We start from the raw sequence: 20,480 nt of genomic DNA, 5'->3' as shown, positions 1-20,480 counted from the left end.
AGAAAGGAAGAGGCTATTATAGAACAGAAAAGGAAAAGTATTATCTTATTTTGGCCTTTTCCTTGTGGAAGAAACTGGCGCTCTTGTGCAGGGTAGATGTCAAAGGAGGAGATGGTTTGACTCAGTGTACTGTGATGAAAAACAGGAGTGGGGAATGGTACATTTAGCTGGCAGGGCAGAGCTGGGTGCCTGGGATGATGATGAGTCAGGGTGTTTCATGTGTTCTACTGGGTATGGCTTTTTTGGTGAAGTATGTGTTTTTACACCTGTAAACAAACCAGTGCTGTTTATGAATTCAGTATGAATCCATATATAATAAATCAGAAGAAGCCATAGTAGTTTGTTGCTCTGAATATGAAGACTGCTTTATTAGCTTTACAGTACTTGCCTTGTCAAACCAACAGATTTGCCCTTTGATCTCAGCTCATACAAAGGTCTGCAGTAACTCTATCACTCCCAGTTTTGGGGCTGGTATACAGCAAGAACTGGTTCTCCTGCAATTTTGTGTTCCTGAGGAATATATAGATAAAAGCTAAAATACATTTTCATGAGGAGATCCTGAATATGCATATCTCCCTCCTAAGGCAGGGAGGCTGGAAGAACAACTCAACCTCCCCTCCACCCAAGTGAAAAAAAGAGCATGTCTGTTTGCCTGTCTCTCTTTGTTGGAACAAGTGAAGTCATTGCTAAACCAGTGGCTTGAGAACAGTCTTTCCTGGGACTCTGTCCAGGGCTCTGCAAGAATATAGAGCTTTAGCCAGGCTTATAGCAAAAACAGGGACAAAGAGTGGATCTTCATTGGCAATGACAAACCCTTTTCCATTGTGAGAATCTGGAACTGATTTACAGTGGCCAGTGCCAGTGGCACATGTGGGGCTGTGGGCCTTCACCTGACCATCATGCTAATGAGGAGGTTGTCTTGCAGAAGAAGGAGATGAAGTTTATTCTGGGTAGTAGTGATGTGTTTCTTTCGGTTAGGTGTGAATGAGCCCAATATGTTCATGTGCTGACTGTGTGTTAGGGCACTTGGTGGTAAAGTATAAGAGGAGAAGCATTCATGGACACGTGGAAGAGAAGATTTGTCCTCTGACCTTATGCAGCCTTTTCCCTCCTCCCTCCCTGCCCCTCTGTCCCAGCTGTCAATTGCAGAATCCCTTCGCTTGACTGTATTCTGCTTCAGCTGGCTTGATTGTGCTGGATTATGAAGCAAATACTTTAAAAGTGCCAGTTTATTGGCATTTGTGTCATGATTAAAGGAGAAAGTGTACAGATTGAACAACAAGATTCTACAGGGCTTCCAGAGGTTCTTGAGACAAATCGAATTCTTTATTTTTGGCACAATAATGGAAAGTAGAACAGGTTCCTTGTTCATTCCTGTTTATACTGTGACACACTACCACTTTTTCACTCCCTCAAAGATCTGTTTTCTTCTTTGTCTTGATGATCTAATTTTAGCATTTCTGAGTAAGTTTCTCTTCTATATGTTGATCCTATGGCTCAGATTGATCCCTGTCAAAATCAGGAGCTTCTATAGATATTGCTGATGTTCCCCCTGCACATTCAGTTACTTCATTGCAGCCTGTTCTCTCTCTGCACAATGAAAAATAGAGGTATACACTGCCAGATACTGTGATTAAATCCTCAGCGGACACTCAAAATACTCCAGCAGTAAAAAGAAATTAATTCACAAAGGATTACTGTGTATATGGAAAGTATGGCAGAGAGAAGACTCTGTCTCCTGAGTCTTAAAAATAAGTAAAAACATTGAGGATATTTCAAATTTGAGGGGAGGAAGTGCTGTAGCTTCCAGGGAAACTAACAGTGGGTTTTTTTCAGGTTCTCCATTCTCTGCATCAAAATTCTAGTGCTTGTATGCCTTGATAATATGGGGTAAAGGTGAGATATATGCAATAGAGGAGAAAATGCTTGGAAGCTGTCAGCTTCTTGGAAAACTTTAGAGCTTGGGGAAGAGAAAATTTAAGTAACTGACTCAGCAGAGCATAAACGACCCGATTTTTGCTTCATTGTGAAAGACAGTAAGATGCAGAAACAGCACTTGGAGATGGTTCAAAGATTACTTTGTTGGAGAGTTCGTTACTGTAATATTCCCACAGAACATAAATGTCTCAAGCAGTACCACATCCCGCCTGTGTACTTTGGCACTTGCTTCTTTTAAACTACTGCTTACTGGGAGTCACTGCTCTCCATGCAGCCTTCTGGGGAGAGGCCATTACCTTCCCAGGACATGCCCCAAATGAAGAGCAATAAACTGGAATCTGCCTCCCCAGATGCTTTGTTGTGAAATATGGGTGTTACCCTGTGGCTTCCCACTCTGAAAATGAGTGATGGGGTAGAAAGCCTCACTGCAGTGCTGTTTTCTTTGTGACCCTGGTGCTTTCTGTGCACTTTACACTACTGCATTGGTTGTTCCAAAGTTTTTTCTCTTGAGGTATTGGCTAATGGCAGGCTTCCTTTTTACTTTCTTCTTGTTAAACTTGCACTTGTAAGCAATGGGATGCTTTTTTGTTTGAAAGGATTTAGTTTTGTAAAAGCGTGCTTACGTATATGAAATAAATGAAATATTTTTTGTAGTTAAGTGCTGTGCTAAGAATAGTTCTTAATGTTAATTTCATTTACAGAAGTTACAGAATTCCAAACAAAATGGAGTATTTTCTAGATTTTTAACAGTAAGCGCAACTCATGTTGATCATACTGGCCTGGGAGTTGCCATATTGGCAGCTCATCTAGAGAAATGTGCTTTAGTATGTCACAGCATCCTGGATGTCTGTACCTCAGGTTCTTTCCTGCTAGTAAAGCACTTCTTGTTCTCCAAGGGTTGTGCCAGTTACAAAACCCTAGATACTGTTCAGCCTCCTCCAGCTGTAACTGAGCGATGCTGTCTCTTGCACCTGTTCCAAAGTCAGATAGCAGTGAAATGCTGGTGATGCTTTACATGTCCTTCCGTAAAAGACAGACATAAAGCATCTTGAGGTTCATGCTGAGCTTGAGTCAGGCTCAGCACTTGAAGCAGAGCAGTTGAAGCCACAGCTGCAGGGAGCTGAGTGCAGGGCGACTGCTTGCATATTGATATTTATAACTGTTGCTGAAACCTAGACTGGTTTGGGATATGGTTACACTCCTGCTGATAGCCCAGTCAGCTAGACTGGAGTTTGTGTCAGTGTATCTGAACTGTGTTCACACTTCAGCTTCAGTGTTGGCCTACTGCACAGCTTCTTCGCATAGAAGAGCCAAGATTCTCTGGAATTCACTGGAAAGTCTTAAGTATTTAATTTCTTTTTTTTTTTTTTTAACAGCATTTATGAGAACAAAATTTTCACTTGTGCTGAAGAAAACAAATTGCTGTGTAGCTGTCTAGATCATCTGCACTTTTCCAGTGAATTAGAAAGATCAGCTTTACTTTGGAGATGCCACAGCGAGCAGAATATAGGCTGGTGGATGCAGGTGGTTATTTCAGCACAGTATTGTGGAAATTCAGCTTCCGGAGCTTGAGCTTTGGAAGATGACTGATTGTGTATCCCCATCAGAAATATCACAATCTTACTTGTTGCTGTTCATATAAATTATGACTTATACATCTATACATTATATATATGGGTGGGTGTGTATTTATAGATCGTATGTATGCAGTCATACACACAAACAGAATACTTTTCTCTGTATGTTAAAAACATTTAAAAAACCCTGTCTTCTGAACTATACTGTACAGTGTACAGTATACAGTCTGTACAGTGAGGGAAAGATGTCAGCATGGTACTTGTCCTCCCTCCCAATGGTGGCCGTGCAGATTAAGGAAAGCTGTGCCAGAAGACCTCCACCCCCCAGCTACTGCTCCGTGTTTTTCTTGTGATGGCGGGAGGAGCAGCTGGGCTTTACACCTGTCGAATCCACTTGGCAGCTAATTTTGAAAGCCACCCACTGTTCAAATCTCCACTGCTGCTTCTGTGCTTGTCAGCTTTGCAATACTGAAGCACTGCTCTTGTCATGCTCACTTGAGTAAGATGAGTTATGGAAAGCATAATTAGAGTTTCTTGTTCTTCTTTCCCAGAATTTCAGCAGTTTCCTCTGTGCTTAATGGTGAATACCACGATGTGTTGCCTGAAGTCTCAATATCCCACTTATATGTATAGCGGTGTGGAAAACCCACCCAAAATGTGAAGCACTTTTTCTGTAAAAGGTACTTCAGTAGGTCATACATGACTGTGTGGATACAGAGGGCCTGGTGCATTCCTGTTTCTCCCATTCTCATACAGCTGAGACATTGGAGCTTCAGGTGAAATTCATGTCTCAATAAAGTAAAAATGTTGCAGTCAGGACCAGACACTGGGTTTTTTGAGTTTAGGGTAAAAGTTCTGCGTTTTGCAAATGAAGGAGGCTTTTTCGGTAGTCCTAAGGAAGTGTATCCTTCAGCTCCTCCTGAATTTCGGTTATTGACATACAAACAAGGCAACTGTTGCTGCTAAGGTCTCTCACTGATGCTGAAAGGGCAAGTGCTACTACCTCCCCTTTTTGGCATTGTGGCTTAAACCCCCCTCAGTCTCAGTTAGGTCCAGAAGTTCTGTCCCCCTCATTACACAAATATATTCTTTTAGTTTGCACTAAACCCTTGTGAACTAAGCAGACATATATGTAAGAATGAAGTGCTGTTTTTTATTTCTATTATGCATTGTCTGTACTTGAATTGTACTGATAACTTCTGGGGGTTTTTTTGTTTTGTTTCATTTTGTCTTTCCTAGGGCTCTGCATTTGAAAAAGATTTTGAAATGAGATGTTGGTAGTTACCTGCCATTAACAGAAACTTCTACTGGCAGATTTTGCAGGCCTTCAGTTACACTAAAACAAGCTAAATCAAGTACTTGGAGAAAAAAGTCATAGGTGGTAAAGCATTATAAATGGGCTGTCCGTGATACATTTATCATGAGCAATCTTTTTCATATATGGCAGTTTCCTGAGGACAGGAAAAATCAAATTTCCACAGCAACCTCATGCACCACTGAAGTTGTTCTAGCAACGATTTGATGTCGTATATCTTATATGTTTGCTTTTTAAATTTATCTTAACTTCTGAGGAGAAAACCGAACATAGGAAAGTTCAGGAACAGACTGTCAGCTTGAGGTATTTAACTTGCATGAGGAGAATAGCTGAGTGGAATCTGTATTTTGTATCTTTAGTATCCTAAACTTTCTGCTAACTTCATTTTGTGGCAAAGTGACTACCACACATATTTTTTCTGAAAAACAAACCCTGAAGTAGTAAACCCCCTATGTCCTCTGTTCCTGACTTCACTGTCACAAGAGCAGTCTCCTGAAGTACTTGCCAGTTCTTTCCAGGTGCACTTTTGTATGGGAGCACGTTACCTTCTGAACTTCGTGTTGCACCATTTCTGTTGGCATGGATATGATCAGTGTTTCTGAAGCCGTTCTTGGATTTGGTGGCTCTGCATTTGCCCCAGCTGGGCAGGAAGAATGGAAATGTAGGTTGGCTGCAGGTCATACTACTCATGATGACAACTAAGATGTAGTTACTGCCTAATCATAGACTACGTGGAATTGTGAGGGAGTATTGATGGGGAGAGGACAGAGGAGAAAGCTGCTGAAGGCACAGGTTGGTTTCTTCTGCTGAGCAATTTTCATGTCCTCATTTAATACAGGTTTTATTTGTATGCTGTGGGTTCAAAATCCATTCTCTGTGCACATACAGAGGCCAGGGCTGGGAGCATATTGTTTTACCACTTCCTTTCTCGTACCCTTGGATTAACATCCTTCCAGCTGCTGGCCAAATCAGGAAGTTGAGTCAAAGGCTAGAAATGGCAGACACTTTCAATGACTTCTTGAAAGGAAAAGCACAAACTTAAACTGAAGATGCTTGTGTTTCTCTTTGCAAAGTCTGTCCTGTTAAGATGATGTCAGTCCTAAACAAATGATGGAACAACACTTAAATAATTTAATTTTTTGAAATTCATCAGGTATCAAGAAATCACTTTGTGGGTTTAGAACACTTCTGGTTTTCTGGCATCTGCTGTGTGATGTATTCACATAAATGGGGGAAGGACATACAGTGAAACTTGGGTTTGTGACTGGGTTTTTTCCCTGTAACTTATCTGCACTTCCTTGCAGTAAATCCTGAGGTTACTTCAGCAATAGTTCTTGGTAATTCTTTGAGGTATTGTATCTTATTTTATGTGCATTGCATGTTTAAAGCATTGTTACATACAGTGTCTTTAATACTAGAAAGTGAATCAATGTTAAGAACCATAAATTTAGGGCTATATAATGTCTTGGGGAACCAAAACAATTTCTGAAAAGTATTCATTAGGCTGATTTTGTAAGCAATCAAAATAGACTCCTATTGATTAGGGAATTGATCTTTGAAAATGATATCCTTTTGCAGTAATTAATATTTTACTAGAGAAATATGGCAGACCTCATCTAACCTTGAGTAAGTCTGACTTCTTATTTACAGATAGGTGAATTATTAACACAATTAATGATATAGTGTTTATTTTTTGTCTACCAACTCTCAGAGGATCTACACTAGTCATGGGTAAAAAAAAGTATTGATTCAGGTTTTTGTCTTTTATTAGCTGCTATTGTGTTCCATTTTGACTTCTTTATGGAAGAGACTTGGTCTACTAGTTAAGCAATTTTTGAATAGATCTGTATAAGGAAAAAATTAACTATTCTTACGTATAATGCATCATTCTGAAAAAATCTTGACTGAGTATTTTAATTTGAAATTTCTCATCAATTTTGAGTCTAGGACATTGGGTAAGTACCTCATTTCTTTTAATAAATGATGCAAAATTATATTTCTGTTCTTGGCTCTAGTTTCAGATGGCTTTGAAAAATTCTTACATATTTAATTTGAAGGGCTTTGCTGAGATTTAAAATGCATATACTGAATTGCTGAAAATGGTATTAGTACCATCACAATAGGAACAAACTACTGATTAGTAGGGCTGATTGTGAATGGGTAGATGTTGTTGGAGTCACTGAAACATTTAGCTGCATCCTGAAATGAGTCAAATAGTACTTCTTATCACTGGCTGGTATATTTAGTTAGTTTGAAAGTATAATAATAAAACCTTATATTAATATAAATACGGCCAAAATCTCTTCATGTGTTCTATACAATTTTTTGCATTCATTTTTTGCATTTGAGTGTAATAGGCTTTTTAGGGAACTATGTTCCTATGTGTTTTGGTGGATTTGTCTGGGATAGGATGATCTTTCTAGGTCCCTTCCAACTCAGCATATTCTGTGATCCTACAATTCAGTGTTCTGTAAGGCTCTGTTACCAACCTAAAGCCTCTTGGTTTTGGTTCCAGAATTTCTGTTTGTCCACATATGCTCTTGCCAGTAGTAGTACTTTTACTACTCTAAATTACAGTACTTTTAGTACTTGTAGTACTTTAGTCCAAATGATTCATTAAACTTTTTTATTGCTTCTAAATTTAAAATCAACTCTTTTTTTTCACATCATGATTACATCAAGTCCTACAGAAATGCCAGGGTATATCTTTGTAGCTTACAGAAAGGACAGTTTGAAGATGCACCATAAGACATTTCCTTTCAGGAATCTTGTTAGTAGTGAATTGTACAGGATTGTAGAGTACATGAAGAGGCATCAACACCTTTGTAAACTGCTTGTATAAAGTTGCTGGGATCAGATGCTTTACTGAAGTTTGAGGCAAGATGCTAATCCTTTTAACCCTGAAGAATGGGCATCACACGCCCCCCACGCCCCTTTTGAACCATCTCCTTCTGCTAAATTACTTAGGACAGACCGAATAGATTCTGTTCTACTTCCTGGGTAAGACACAGTTACAAGGTAGTTTGAGAGCTGCTAATGAATTAGCTATGGATTGTTTATTGGCAAGTAGAGTGATAGGCATTTGTGTGCAGTCACCTCATGGTCCAGTTTATTCAGGAGCAGTATTGGGGGCAGTTATGGACAATTGTGGAGGAATTACACTAAGTCAGAGATGTCTTTCAGAACTCTGTCATCTTGCAAATAACATAAAACTAAAATAGAACCACAGTGTGCATTTATTTATTAATGTTTTTCCACTGGCTAGCAAGATGCTGTCCTGTGGAAAAAAGCAATTATGGGTTTGAGATTGCATCAGAACTTTTGTTGAGTTTCTTGTCAAACTGATGTCAGGCCATCACCTAGACAGGCAGAATTGTATGAGCCTTCACCAAGTGCCATCAGCTTTGCTGGTGAAGGTAGCTGCAGGCAGCAGCAGTGTGTGATTAGTCAGGACTCTGGTGCACTTGCAGCAGAGAAATGTGTTTGGCTGGATTTGCAGGTGGAGGGATCATGGATGGTTTTTATAAACCTGACTAATATGTGCAGTATACAGAGAACCTGCTGTGACTCTGCTGTTTTTCCTCCACTCCCAAAATGTGGTCAGGCAGAAATGCAGTCGGATATGTGTCTGAGTATGCAGCAATTTGTGTTTCCTTTAGACTTGGATAATCTCAGATGAGCTTTTGTTAGTGAAGAATTTATACAATTTTCCATACAGTCTCTTATTAATAGTTTTGATTTTTCTGTCCTTTATATATATGAAATCTGTATCTTGGAAGTTAACCTATGTAAGTGCTGTGGTATTCATACTACTAGAAGGTTATGCTTCAAGGAGGCTTGATGGCATTCTTAATTGATCATATGGTTTTGCTATGCCAAGCTATTTTCCTGTGTTACTATCACAATACCCAGTGAACTGTGATTAATCACATTTTGGCACACAGCTCTGAAATTACTGCCACTGCTGTAGAATGTAGATTTCAACATCTTTGGCTGCTGCAGTTGCACAATCTTTTAATGACAGATGTACTTGGAGTTCCTTCAATACAAATGACATTATTGGCACATGTAGGATTGTATGCTAGATTATTTATTAGAATAACCACTGCACTTTTTATTGTGCCTTTTAAACCTTCTTCTGAATATCTAACCTAAGCTTCCTCTCACAGTGACAAAATGACTGATGTGATATCCTTAAATGCTCCAAATGCACATACAACATACAAATGACAGCAGGAAGGGCAACCATTCCACACATCCAGGCAGGGGAAGTTGGTGCTACTGGATGTCATTTGACTGCTCTGGTATTTGCCTGCCTTTTGGGGATAGTGTGTATGACATCTCACCTGCCCAGAACACTGGAAAGCTGTGAGCTGTTTTGTGTCTGTGTCACGTCTTTCTGTTAGTGTTATTTTAATCAAATTTTGGATAGTAGGGAAGACAGACTGGCTTTACAGGATTCTAACCAATCCCTTTTATATATTAATGATATTGTAACATATGTTTTAGTATACATGTTTACAGTGAGACACCAATGGGTTTGTTTTTTTAATCTATGTAATTTAACTATGTAAAGAAAGTACAAGTCTGTTACTTGGCCATGGATGTTTCTGGCACAGTGACACTATGTAAGGTAGTTAACAGCTAGCTATTTTCTATCAGGGAAGTGGTTCTCTTTAACATAGATGTACCTTTTCCACTGGTGTTAACCAGGGTCTTAGCATCTCCATTGTGAGTTTAAAACTTTAGCTTCAGTTTGCCATCTTGGTACAGTTTCAGTATAGATTTTTCAACTAATGTAGTCCAGATTTTTGTTGGTTGCCTTTAGAGTTTGTCTTTGAAATGAACTAAAAGATCTGTTTATTTTCATAAATGAGAGATGAAGATGGGAGATAATAGGAAAGTCATTGCAAGATCTATAAAACAAAGTAAATCGTGAATACTGTTGTTATGTTGGCCAGCAATAACATTTTGACTATAAAAAGTAAATGGAGAAAACCCAGTAACTGTTTATATCAAATTTCTTATGGAAAATAAGTCATTAGGCCAAAGCAGATACTTGCTTCTCCCTTGAAATTCTGTTTTCAACCATGATCCAAAATTGTGAGGAGCCAAAGAATATTGGTAACTATGTATGCATGTAAACCAGTAACTTTTATTTACCAGAAATTGAGCCTTATTTTCTATTTCCAAGGTAGGCATGAGAAGGTGGGTATGAACTAGACACAAATTAACTGTAGTAAGGCAGGCTAGTAAGATTGGAGGTTTTTTTTAAAGCAGTGCCGTATTCAAACAGCCTTCCAATAGAGTAGTGAAAATAAGAAGTTAAAAAAAGTCCTTATGTAAAGTGATTTTCAATCCTGTATGTTTTCAACTGTTGTAATTCTTGGCCAGTGGTTTTATCATGCTCTTCAAGTCATTTGTTTGCACAGAGTTGTTTTGGGTTTTTTTAATGCAGAGTTTTGGGTGTCCCATGTCAGAGACTGTAGCTGGGATCCACCTTCATTGAATCCTGATGCCCTCCCCCATCCTCATTGACTTTGATGAGTTCACCAGACCATATTTTTGTCTCTTCTGCCTTGCAGACAAAACCTGTGCTCTCTTTGTTCTTTACATTTTACTGCTCATTGAACTGTCCTGCACATTAGTCACCCTCTGAGGGAATGAGTTTGCAAGTAGGAACAGTTGTGGAGTAGGGGAAATAATGTAGTTCCTGTCTGAGACCAAGTGATGAAATTCATTAGCAAAAATTTCTTCTTCATGCTGTATGTGGAGAAGGGCCAGAGTTCTACCACATGAATATGGACTCAGTAGTGCTCTGCTTTGAGATTAACAAGGCAGTTACAGATCTGATTAATTTTTCCAGATTCATGCAACAGTGATTTGCAGCCCGTTCATAGTTCTAGGCTTAGCTTTCAACCATGAAGTCTGGAATTATAATTTTATTATTGAGAAGTCATTTTCTTGAATAGTTTTGTGAGAAGAGGTGAATTCAGTTGTGATTTCTTATGATTCGGAGGCATAGAAATAGTAAAGAAGAATTCTCTTCCCCTCAATTTGTCTGATCTCCAATTTTGGTAAGATTTTAGCAGTCATGCAAAAAATTTGGCTCTATGTTGTTCTGTAATTATTTTTCTGCTGGGATTGCTGCTCAGCTGAGAAAGGATTCACTTCTTCCTTTGCCTCCAGGATGTGCTCTATGTTTGGAGATAGGAGGTTGTATCTCACTGTTTGAAAGGAGATACCACCAGTAACAGGATAGGTGTGAAAGCAGTGGAGTTGTCTACTTAAACTGCTCGTCTTTGGTTCCAAGCTATGACTGGAGCCTGGTTTAGTTCTCTGCTGCTATTTGATAACATTGCAAGCAGTGGTGGTGCTTGTAGAGCTCTCTGAGGTGCTTGTGCTTGGATGGAGACTGCTGGCAGAGGGAAAAAGGGATTTTGGAATTCATCGTCAAAGAGCAAAAAAAACCATGGGTGTGAGGGGATCTGGGGAAGGAATGCTCTGTACTTGCGCTGTTGACCTGACTTCTTCAGGTTGTTTTGACTTTTGTCTTCTGTTTCAGCATCAGCTTTTGTCTAGATTGAACCTGTTAACACAAAAAACTCGGTCTCCAGCCACTGCTGGTTTGCTCTTTTCCCACAGTAGCCAGAATGAGGTATAAACTAAAACATAGCTTTTTCAGGTAAGTGGCTGCTGAAATAGAAGGTCATTGTCTTCCAAATTCAGAGCCCTGTTGCAGGAGCTCAGTGGTGTCAAAAGGGGGAGTCTTTGTTCTCCCTGTTCTTTTCTCTGAAGGTGGTTCAAATGATTCTGCTCTTTCACCAGAGCACATAGAGCCTACTTGCTGAGATAAATAGAATCATAGATTATCTGGTGGTAGCGGTTGTCTCCATTTTACCTTTGAAAGGAGAATCATTGCTGCCACAGAAGACTGCAGATCAGAACAGAACATGATGAAGTCCAGTAGGTTTTTCCTTTTGCTTCCTTGTAGTGATGTTTTCATGCTGTCTTTTTTGCCATTCTTGAAGGGAAGAATGGGAGAGTATCCCTTGCCTTGATTCCAGGTGGTGTGTTGAATAGAGGAGTGGATACTGAAAGGAGTACATATGTTTGTTTGTGCAGAGCCCCAGATTACCAGTGATGTACTTGTACAGCTTTCATCAGAGCTCTGGGAAGAAAAACTGAAAGCAGGAAACCTCCCACACCACTTCTGCATAACAGAGACTGGGGTGATGGTCACAGGCAGAGCAATGTTACCGTTTCACAAATGCATCACATTATAATCCAGGTTTGAGGAATCACCAATCCCTTTTCTGTGATGCCTAAAAACTCCTCACTTTGGACACATGGTCAACTCCATTCTCTTCTTCATCCCCTGTTTTCTTCCTCATTTTGCCAGGTCTTGTGCAAGGATCTGTTTAAACAAGACTGATGACTGTAGGGACGTCATCTCAGCCAGACTGGAGATGATTCTCCCTGTAACACAGAGAAAGCTTTTCATTCCTAGCCACACAACCTCTCCTGAAGTTGTTTTAGAAGAGGCTGACCAGATTTCTGAGGAAATGCACAGATGTATTTAACAGCCTTGTGATGAGTTTCTTCCTGTGGCCGTAACAGATAAGGTCCTCTGGACCACACTTTTGAATCCTGTGCCCATAGTGTGGTTTGCCAGGGCAGTGTACAGAACATGCTCTTTGAGGTTAGGTCCAAGGCTCAGAGTTACAGACATCTTGTCCTGTGCCACATCCTGATTGCTATAGCTTTGTCTTAAAAACAGTTCTTCTTAGAACTCTCCTCCTTAAAGATTTCTCACTATTTTCAAAACTTCCCTTCCAGAAGTGCTCCTTTTGTGGAATCTCTGGTTCTGCAGTTTGCTGACAATTCAGCTTCAGTAACCTTAATTTTGTAAAGAAATTTGAAACCATAATAGTCTAGACAAAAAAAAAAAGAAGTTGACATACAAATGCAGACACAACATGTGTCAGTGTGCCATTTGTTCCTTTTCTCCTACTCCCTTTACAATGCCTGAGAGCCATTTGGTGTTTCTTCCTTGTCCTGGATCCTCAATCCCCTCTTGTGCTTGTTAGCTGTGTTTTCATGGTGCTAGTACCTGCCTCCTGCATAGGGCGCATGTCCCTCTTATAGCTGTGCTTTCCATGTGAGTCAGTCCAAGGACAATGGAATGAGAGCTTTGCGTTTTCTGTGGAGTACAGGATTATTAATGAGAATCTCCTTTATGTAGTCTTTGTTTTTCTCAGAGGACAGGATGTTTGATTTGTTCAGTTCCTCTCCACAGCTCCCTTTTGGAGCTTGAATGCCATGTTCCAGTATTGTCTGTACATGGTCAGTCACACCAGTTCACAGGACACACAGGATGCAGCTGCCTCCAGAAAATGCTTCTCTGGAGTGATGAAGGGCACATTTACAGGAGACAACTCGTGTGCAGTCACCTGACAAGGTGCAGTCTCCATGCCTAAAATGCAGGCTTTTCCCATGTCTGCTCATGTACCTTTGCTGCTTTGTCTAGCTGGTAAGGAGGGTGTTGGAGGGCCTTCAGTGAAAGGAAGCAGGTTGTAGCTGGTTGAACAACTCTCCTGTCGATCTCCCTGTCCCTATGCAGCTGGAGAGGCTGGCAGAGACTCTCACTTGCTGTGAGTCACAGGTGGCTGTGCTGTGATGCTCTCAGGTATTGCCAGGATGGGAGCTGACTCCTCACGAAATCCCGTTCTGGGCTGGTGGTGCAATCCCCAGTATGCTGTGCTCTGACACATCACAGGAATGAATAACATCTCTGAGAGGAGCATTCCCAGGATCTTCTAAGAGCTTGAGTACTACCACAAAGCCTATCATGCTCCTGTGATGCTGAATACGATGCTCAAGCCTCTTGTTCATCTTCAGTTTGAGGGAGAAAGGATCATTATTTGGATGGGAGGGGAATAAGTTACTTGATGAGTATAAGTAACTCTCACAAATACATTATAAAGGTGAAATATTGACAGTTCATGTGTTTTTAGTGGCAAAAATATAGTAAATTTATATTTATTACAGTATGCAGGCTGTCCTAATTTGCAAAGTTGTCATTAATTGTAAAAACAGATAGAGGCATGAAAAGGTGCCATGAGCTAAATGCCAAAACCACATGATGACTTAGCACATCTTGAATTTATGGAGCCCAAGTTGGGGAAAGGGATCAAAAAAATAGAAGTATACAGTCAGATATGTAAATAAATGGGTATTTCTGTTTATCAAGTCATGGAGTGCAAAAGACCTACATGTCTTGGTCATACAGTTGGCATGATCCTTTAATGATGACTGACTTCTTGTGGGGGAAGAAAAAAAAGTTCTAGATTTATATTAATGGGTTATGGCATGGATCTCAAGTATCACTGGACAAAATTGTTGTAGCCACGTAACATGTACACACAATTACTTGATGATTTCCATATTTATAACAATCACAAAATGTATTTCCTGACCCAGTTATTTATTGTTTTACTAGAACCAGCCCTGCCCCCCCAACTTACATCACTGAAAACTGAAAGTTAAACTCCTTGCTAGTGAAGTCTTTTAAGTCTAGGCAGCAAGATCAATTCTTCTAGTTTGAGCGTCTGCATTATATCATAGGAAGGGACTAAGTCATCATATATAAAAATATCAGTAGAAGAAAACACTTGGTTTAACACAGAGATTTGTTCTTTCTTGAAGAAAAAAAAATTAAGTTAGGAAATGCTGCTCTCCCCAGATTACAGTATTTTCTTGAAAAATACTGCAAGTGATAGGTAAGCCTGTAGCAGCTATTTTGGGGGTGGTAATGAGCAGTGGAAATTAATACATTTTTCATGACTTGTTTCCAGCACTGTAGGTTAATGGAGTCAATAGTGTCTCTTTTATTGTAGAACCACATCCTGTCTGGTTGAAAAAGATGGGATTATTAGCCAAGTCTGTCTCTCTCTGTGACTTTTTTGTCAAGACAGGAACTGCTTCATGCCATGGTGTCTGACAGCATTGCTCAAAAGCTCTTCTTTCACATGTCCTCCTTTCTTCCAAAGGCACTGGCTCCTTTTCTGAAAGGTAGAGATGAATGTTAGATTCTCTGAAATCTGAAGGTGTTTTTTGGACATGGTTATAATGACTTTTGATGTCAGTGCTTTCACCACAGTCTGCTAATTAACAACCAGTTGATGCAAAACACTGGCATATATTTACCTTACTTTGGTGTCAGGCATCTCTGATGTTTCTTTTGGGTGCTTACATGGTCAAACCGACTGTGTGTTTGTACTAAAGGTGGTAAATTTGTAACATCCTTACTGAGGTTGAAGGGCAGGTTGCTATATGCAGAATTATACCAGGTTATTTGCATGTAATATTCAAAGAAGAGCAGACTTAGAATTTACTGTCTGCTGATGTTGATCTGTTCTTTTGATTTTGGCACTGTGCTGTGTATGAATCATATTTAATGGCACAGGGAAGGCACCGTGCTCGGCGAGGGAATGAGGCCGTATTGCATCTGTTTGAGTCAGCAGCCAGCGCGTTGTGCTGCAGCTCTGGTCGGAACAGTCTGGAGGTTATTTGAGGGGACAGTGAGTCACGGCGATGCCTTCTTCACTCATCACCAGTCTGCAGGGTGACACGCGGCTCTAGCACAAACCTCTGGGTGATTGTAAGAAAGGGATTTAAAACTGAAAAAAGAAAGTGGGATTACTTGAAAAGAAAAGGCTTTCTGGTTATACAGAGGAAGGAAAATCCTATAATCTAAGTAAGTAATGTTTCTGGGTATTGAGGGTCTGCAGGTGGAAAGATTTCCTGAATGTGCTCAAGGTCCAGCCATTCCGTTTCTGTAGAACTTGCATTTTCTTCATATAAAAAAAAATTAGGATGATAGATCCCTAATACTGTATCTGAACTTACTGCTTGAGCTTGGTAGATAGCTTGTTAAACACACAGCCAGAATTTTGTAGAAAGCATAAGTATGAAATTAATTATGAAATTAATTCTGGTTGCAGCCACCTTTCCTGTACAAATCTATGAAAAACAATGCAAGTATCAGTTCATCCCCATTTCACATAACCATTACGGGAAAACCTATGAGCAGCTGAACGAGAAGTACTGTAATTTCTCTTGCTAAAGTGGTAAGAGCGGTGAAAGCAGAAAGAGGCCAACTGGGATTGACCATAAAAAGCATACTTCCTTTCAGAACTAAAAATAAAACCTGTGAATCCTGAGTACCAAAGCTTGTCTACCAGATAATTATGACACTCATTTACATAGTCTTTTATCTCCTTCTAGGGACTGGTCTGAACAGTCTTCTCTTAAAGACTGTTCCAGCTTCTGTGGTTGCCTTGCAGCACAGGTTTTCAGGCTCCTTAGCTCAAAAGACATCTGACGACGTAGGTTGGTTTTAAGCAAGGTCTTGTGGGTTTGTGTTGTGTGGCAGCCTGCCAGGGATTTCTGGTGCCTCAGTTACAGGGAGGAACAGAGCTCTGAGCAGAACAACACTTGGTACTCAGTTGTGGAAGATGAAGAAGATCCTCATCTCAGGCTGTCATTTTGTTTTAGAAGAGAGAGTGTTTTAGAGTAGGCGAATACATGTAGTTCCAGACAGGGGCCCCCATGCCTGCTGTTCTTCCATTCACTTAATTTGGCTAGTAAATGAAATATGAAAGTTCAAATTAGCGTTGTGAGCTCTGTGAGGTCACTATGCTCCCACATGATGGAGTTTCTGTAATACCAGTTTCCATTTTGAGTTTAGGCGATCACAGACCAAAAGACTTACACTTTTAAAGCTCAGGTTGCAAAGTCAGCCATTGAAAAACTGGAAGACACTCTTTTGCTATGTGTGGATGAAGCTAGAGGTGTAAATTGTCTATGCAAACTTTCAATCCTCTGTTCCTGAACTTCAGAATTTCATTTCATTTTAGCTGAGTAAAATTATAATTAAAGCTGCACATGTAATGAAAGGATGACAGTATCGATGCCTAATATTCTTTATCAGTCATCTCAAAATCCACCAGTTAGTGGATAGATGATGCACCATTTCTTCTGTCAATGGTGTAAGATGGTCCTTACCTGAGGCCTACTGATTGACTATGCATTTTCCATCATTTTTAGACTCTTGAGTATTTTTTAAATTTTAAATAATGCAGATGATGTATTTTTCCTTCTGCCCATTACCCTGCTCATGGTTTTGGGAATTGCCCAGAACATGCTTATTCCTAAAAACTGAAAAGTTTACTTAATAGCTAGGCTGGGTAAAAGACAAATGAAAAAGATAATTCCTGTGGAGTTCTACAAAATACCATGGTGGAATTTGTCAGAGAGCATTACATGAGTTGTAATTTAATAACTGTAGCTGAGACATAGTTGGACAAAGTATTTCACACATCATAGAATTTAGAGCGCCTCATAGTTGTTCTGCATAAAAGTACTTGAAATACATTAAAATATTCAGAGGATGGATTCTGACTATATTTTGCACTCAAAAAAAAAAAAAGCAGCTGAGCAGATAGTATCCTAATACATGATATATTAAATGTTATTCAGGAATGGAATTCTTCTGTTCCATCACTGGTGATACAAAAATAGAAGTGACCAGTTATCTTTTTAATATAAGCATGACTTTTTAAATGTTTACTTTAGGTCAAGAGTTATATAAGGCTTATTCCTAGTACTCCTCAAATATAATTTCTGCTCTACTTTCCAATGCCCAAAATAGTTTTCCGGTTAAAAGGCATTAATTATGAAGATGGCTATACCTTGTTTTCATCCTTTATAAAACTTCATATCAATAATGCTGTATTCAGATGAAATTGAAATCAGGCTAATTGAAAATTTTTTGATGCCAGTACAGTAGAGTTCAAGCACATTTTTAAACTCTGAAAAGAAAAAATGTTTTTATTTATACTAAAAGCCATTGCTGGAGAATGAACTACAGTATGTATGATTCCCTTTCTGATCCAAGAGGGATTTGTTGATAGATACTCAATGGGATGTGGTTGCCATTAAGAATGCACTCTTACAGCTAGAAGCTTACAAATGGCTGTCTTTAAATGTTCAGGAAATACAAAGAAAAACTTTCTTTTCCTTGGCTGATGTGTATAGGGGTCTTTTGTGTGATCTTGAAAATAATATCAGTATATCTTTCTTCTCCTCAGTCTGCATTTTTACAAGCTGCTTGGTTGGCAAACATCCTTTTGAATAGCCTCAGGAAATATTTTCAAGCAAAGTTCACCCAAGGCAATGATGCAAAATGCTGGTTTGGTGTTTGTGCAGGACACCAAGGTGAGATTTATCAACCCACAAAGACTTTGGGAAATAAAGTAATGGAAATGGAAAAAGTATGACTCTTTCTCTTGTAAGAGGTATGGATTTCTGATGGTCTAAAAGTACTGTATTCTTGCAGATTTCCTTGTTCTACTGTCTTTATAGTTTCACCTTTTGATACTCTTTCTCCCTATAACCCTTGTCTTGCTAAAGTTGGGGGCTTTTTCCTAATATTTTGTCTGTAAGACTATGAAAATTTCACAGCAAATTTAAATAAAGTTTTTGTATGGCAAAAATAATTTCAGTATTTTTGAGATGTAGCAAATAAATGCATCAAAAGTGTTCACCTCAGCCATCTTTTTCAATTAGGACAGTAAGAAAGGAATCAAAACCATTACTACAGCCTTTTTTCTCAAATATGGATTTTTACAAATGCAGGCTTGTTTCAGGACCCTGGAGTAATACTGTCAACTTAAAATGTTTTGTTACTTTGGCTCATACCCATCTCCCAAGTGAGGCAGACATTTATTTGATATGGGTGTTGACAGTGTCAAACACTATTGGAAATAGAGACCTGGTAGATCTAAAAGAATGTTATTTGTAATTTCAAATTTTTATGATCTTGGAATTCCATGAAACGAAGAAATTGCTTTGTCAAACTCTCCACCATTATGTAAGCCTCTCTGTGAAGCTCTTTCATTCAGAAATGCATTGGTGGCATTTAAAAAATATTATTTAGAATACAACTAGCCTTCTAAAAGAGGTGTCTAAATTCTCACTCGAAGTTTACCAAGCATTTTAGCATCATTCTAAAGAGCAGGTAGTGTTTACATGTCCTCAGTTGACCTTACCTATGGCTTACCTTTTCCATCTTGGTTTTAGCTCCAGTGATCTGCTGAATAACAGCAAACAGTGGAAAAAGACTATAAGTGTAAGGACAAAGCAAAACTTAAAATCATGTTCCAGTAGAAAATAACAGTGCATGTCTTACCTGGCATAGCAAATGCAGGTTATCTCAAGGCTTGTATAGTAGAACTGTAAAAGTAAAGAGGGCTAGAAGAAAATATTCTTGTCAAGACTCTTAAACAGGCTTATGTTCTCTGGCTTGGAAGAGGGCTGGTGGTGGGAGCAGCCTTTTGTAGGGCCATCAATGCTGATGAGGGAGCACGTCAGAAATGACTGCCTTGAAGTACCAGTGGATGTCCGGTGAAACATGGGAGCAGCAGGTTCACAACAAGCAAAAGGAAGTACTTTATCAGCAAAAGGAATGGTAAGTTATTGCCATGGTGCCCTTGCTACTGAATGCTGTGCTACAGTGGTAAAAAATGTTCATGGATACGGCAGGTGGTTATGCTGACTCAGGGAGAGGATGATGAAATAAGATACAGACTCCAGTTCAGGAAGTCAGTCCATAAACTGCTGTTTGCCAGGAGCTGCTAGATCACTTTGGGTTCCCCTTTCCAGTTTCAAGGAGGGCAAGAGTATGTGTGGGAATTGCTGAAACCAGGTAGTGACCTGGTGTGACCTAATCTCATTGCTCACAGTCTTGTGAGGGAAGAGATGGGAATAACAGTAGTTAGCAGTTTTTTCTGCTATGATACATCACTTGGACAAGATTTTGTCACTTAGTTTCTTTGAGAAATATTTCTTTTCCCTTTTAGGTTTTTGATTTCTTTTTCCTCTTAACATCCTTTGATGTGGTCTAGTGAGCTGTGTGTGTGGTCAGAGGGGAAATTATACTGTTCCATTTTGATATGCCTTTTCCAAGTCTCTTTCTGCCCTCTTGGAAGCTTCTCTTTATATCCTCTTGTGCTCCTGCATTAAAGTGAACAACTCTGCAGTGATTTCATCCTCAGTGAAGACAGGAAACATGATGCTAACAGCAACAAGTAGTGAAGCTGTAAAGTAAAATCCTTCCTCTCCCTCTCCCTCTCCCTCTCCTTCTCCCTCTCCCTCTCCCTCTCTCCCTCCCTTTCTCCCTCCCTCCCTCTCTCCCTCCCTCTCTCCCTCCCTCATACTAGCATGAGAAGTCAATTAGCATTACTTCACCAGCTGCCTGGGTTGTAAACTCCCATTGCTCTTCCCAGCCCTCTCAGGACCATCCCTGTTTTAATTCCATAGCATTAGTGGCCATGGGTATTTGTCAGCCTAAAGTATTTCATACTTAAGACTTCAAAGCATGGCAGGTATCTTGAGAGTAGCTTTCTGATAAATAAAAGTCTCATCCAAATCTTCTCTGACCAGTTAGACGTACACTTTACTAGGAAAAAATAACAAACTCAGATAACAAGACAACATAATCCATAGTTTTCAGCTTGTGATTTTCATGGTTTTTGCAGGAAATCCATGTAATCCTTAGGTTTGGATATGCTTTATTTTGGGCTTTG

General features: G+C 39.5%; 1 protein-coding gene and 1 long non-coding RNA gene across 4 annotated transcripts in view; both read left to right on the top strand.

The window, feature by feature from the left end:
- The window catches only part of JMJD1C (jumonji domain containing 1C), a 158,834-nt gene that overhangs the window by 55,998 nt on the left and 82,356 nt on the right, over nucleotides 1-20,480 (top strand). The gene's annotated exons all lie outside the window — the stretch shown is intronic.
- Nucleotides 6,483-19,570, top strand: LOC120410214. The gene is made up of 3 exons (XR_005602199.1): nucleotides 6,483-6,785; nucleotides 17,985-18,191; nucleotides 19,206-19,570. It is a non-coding gene; the product is annotated as an uncharacterized LOC120410214 (long non-coding RNA).

The sequence above is a fragment of the Corvus cornix genome, chromosome 6, assembly GCF_000738735.6.
Source record: "Corvus cornix cornix isolate S_Up_H32 chromosome 6, ASM73873v5, whole genome shotgun sequence".
In the NCBI taxonomy this organism is placed as follows: Eukaryota; Metazoa; Chordata; class Aves; order Passeriformes; family Corvidae; genus Corvus; species Corvus cornix.
This window is presented reverse-complemented; position numbering and strand designations above follow the sequence as displayed.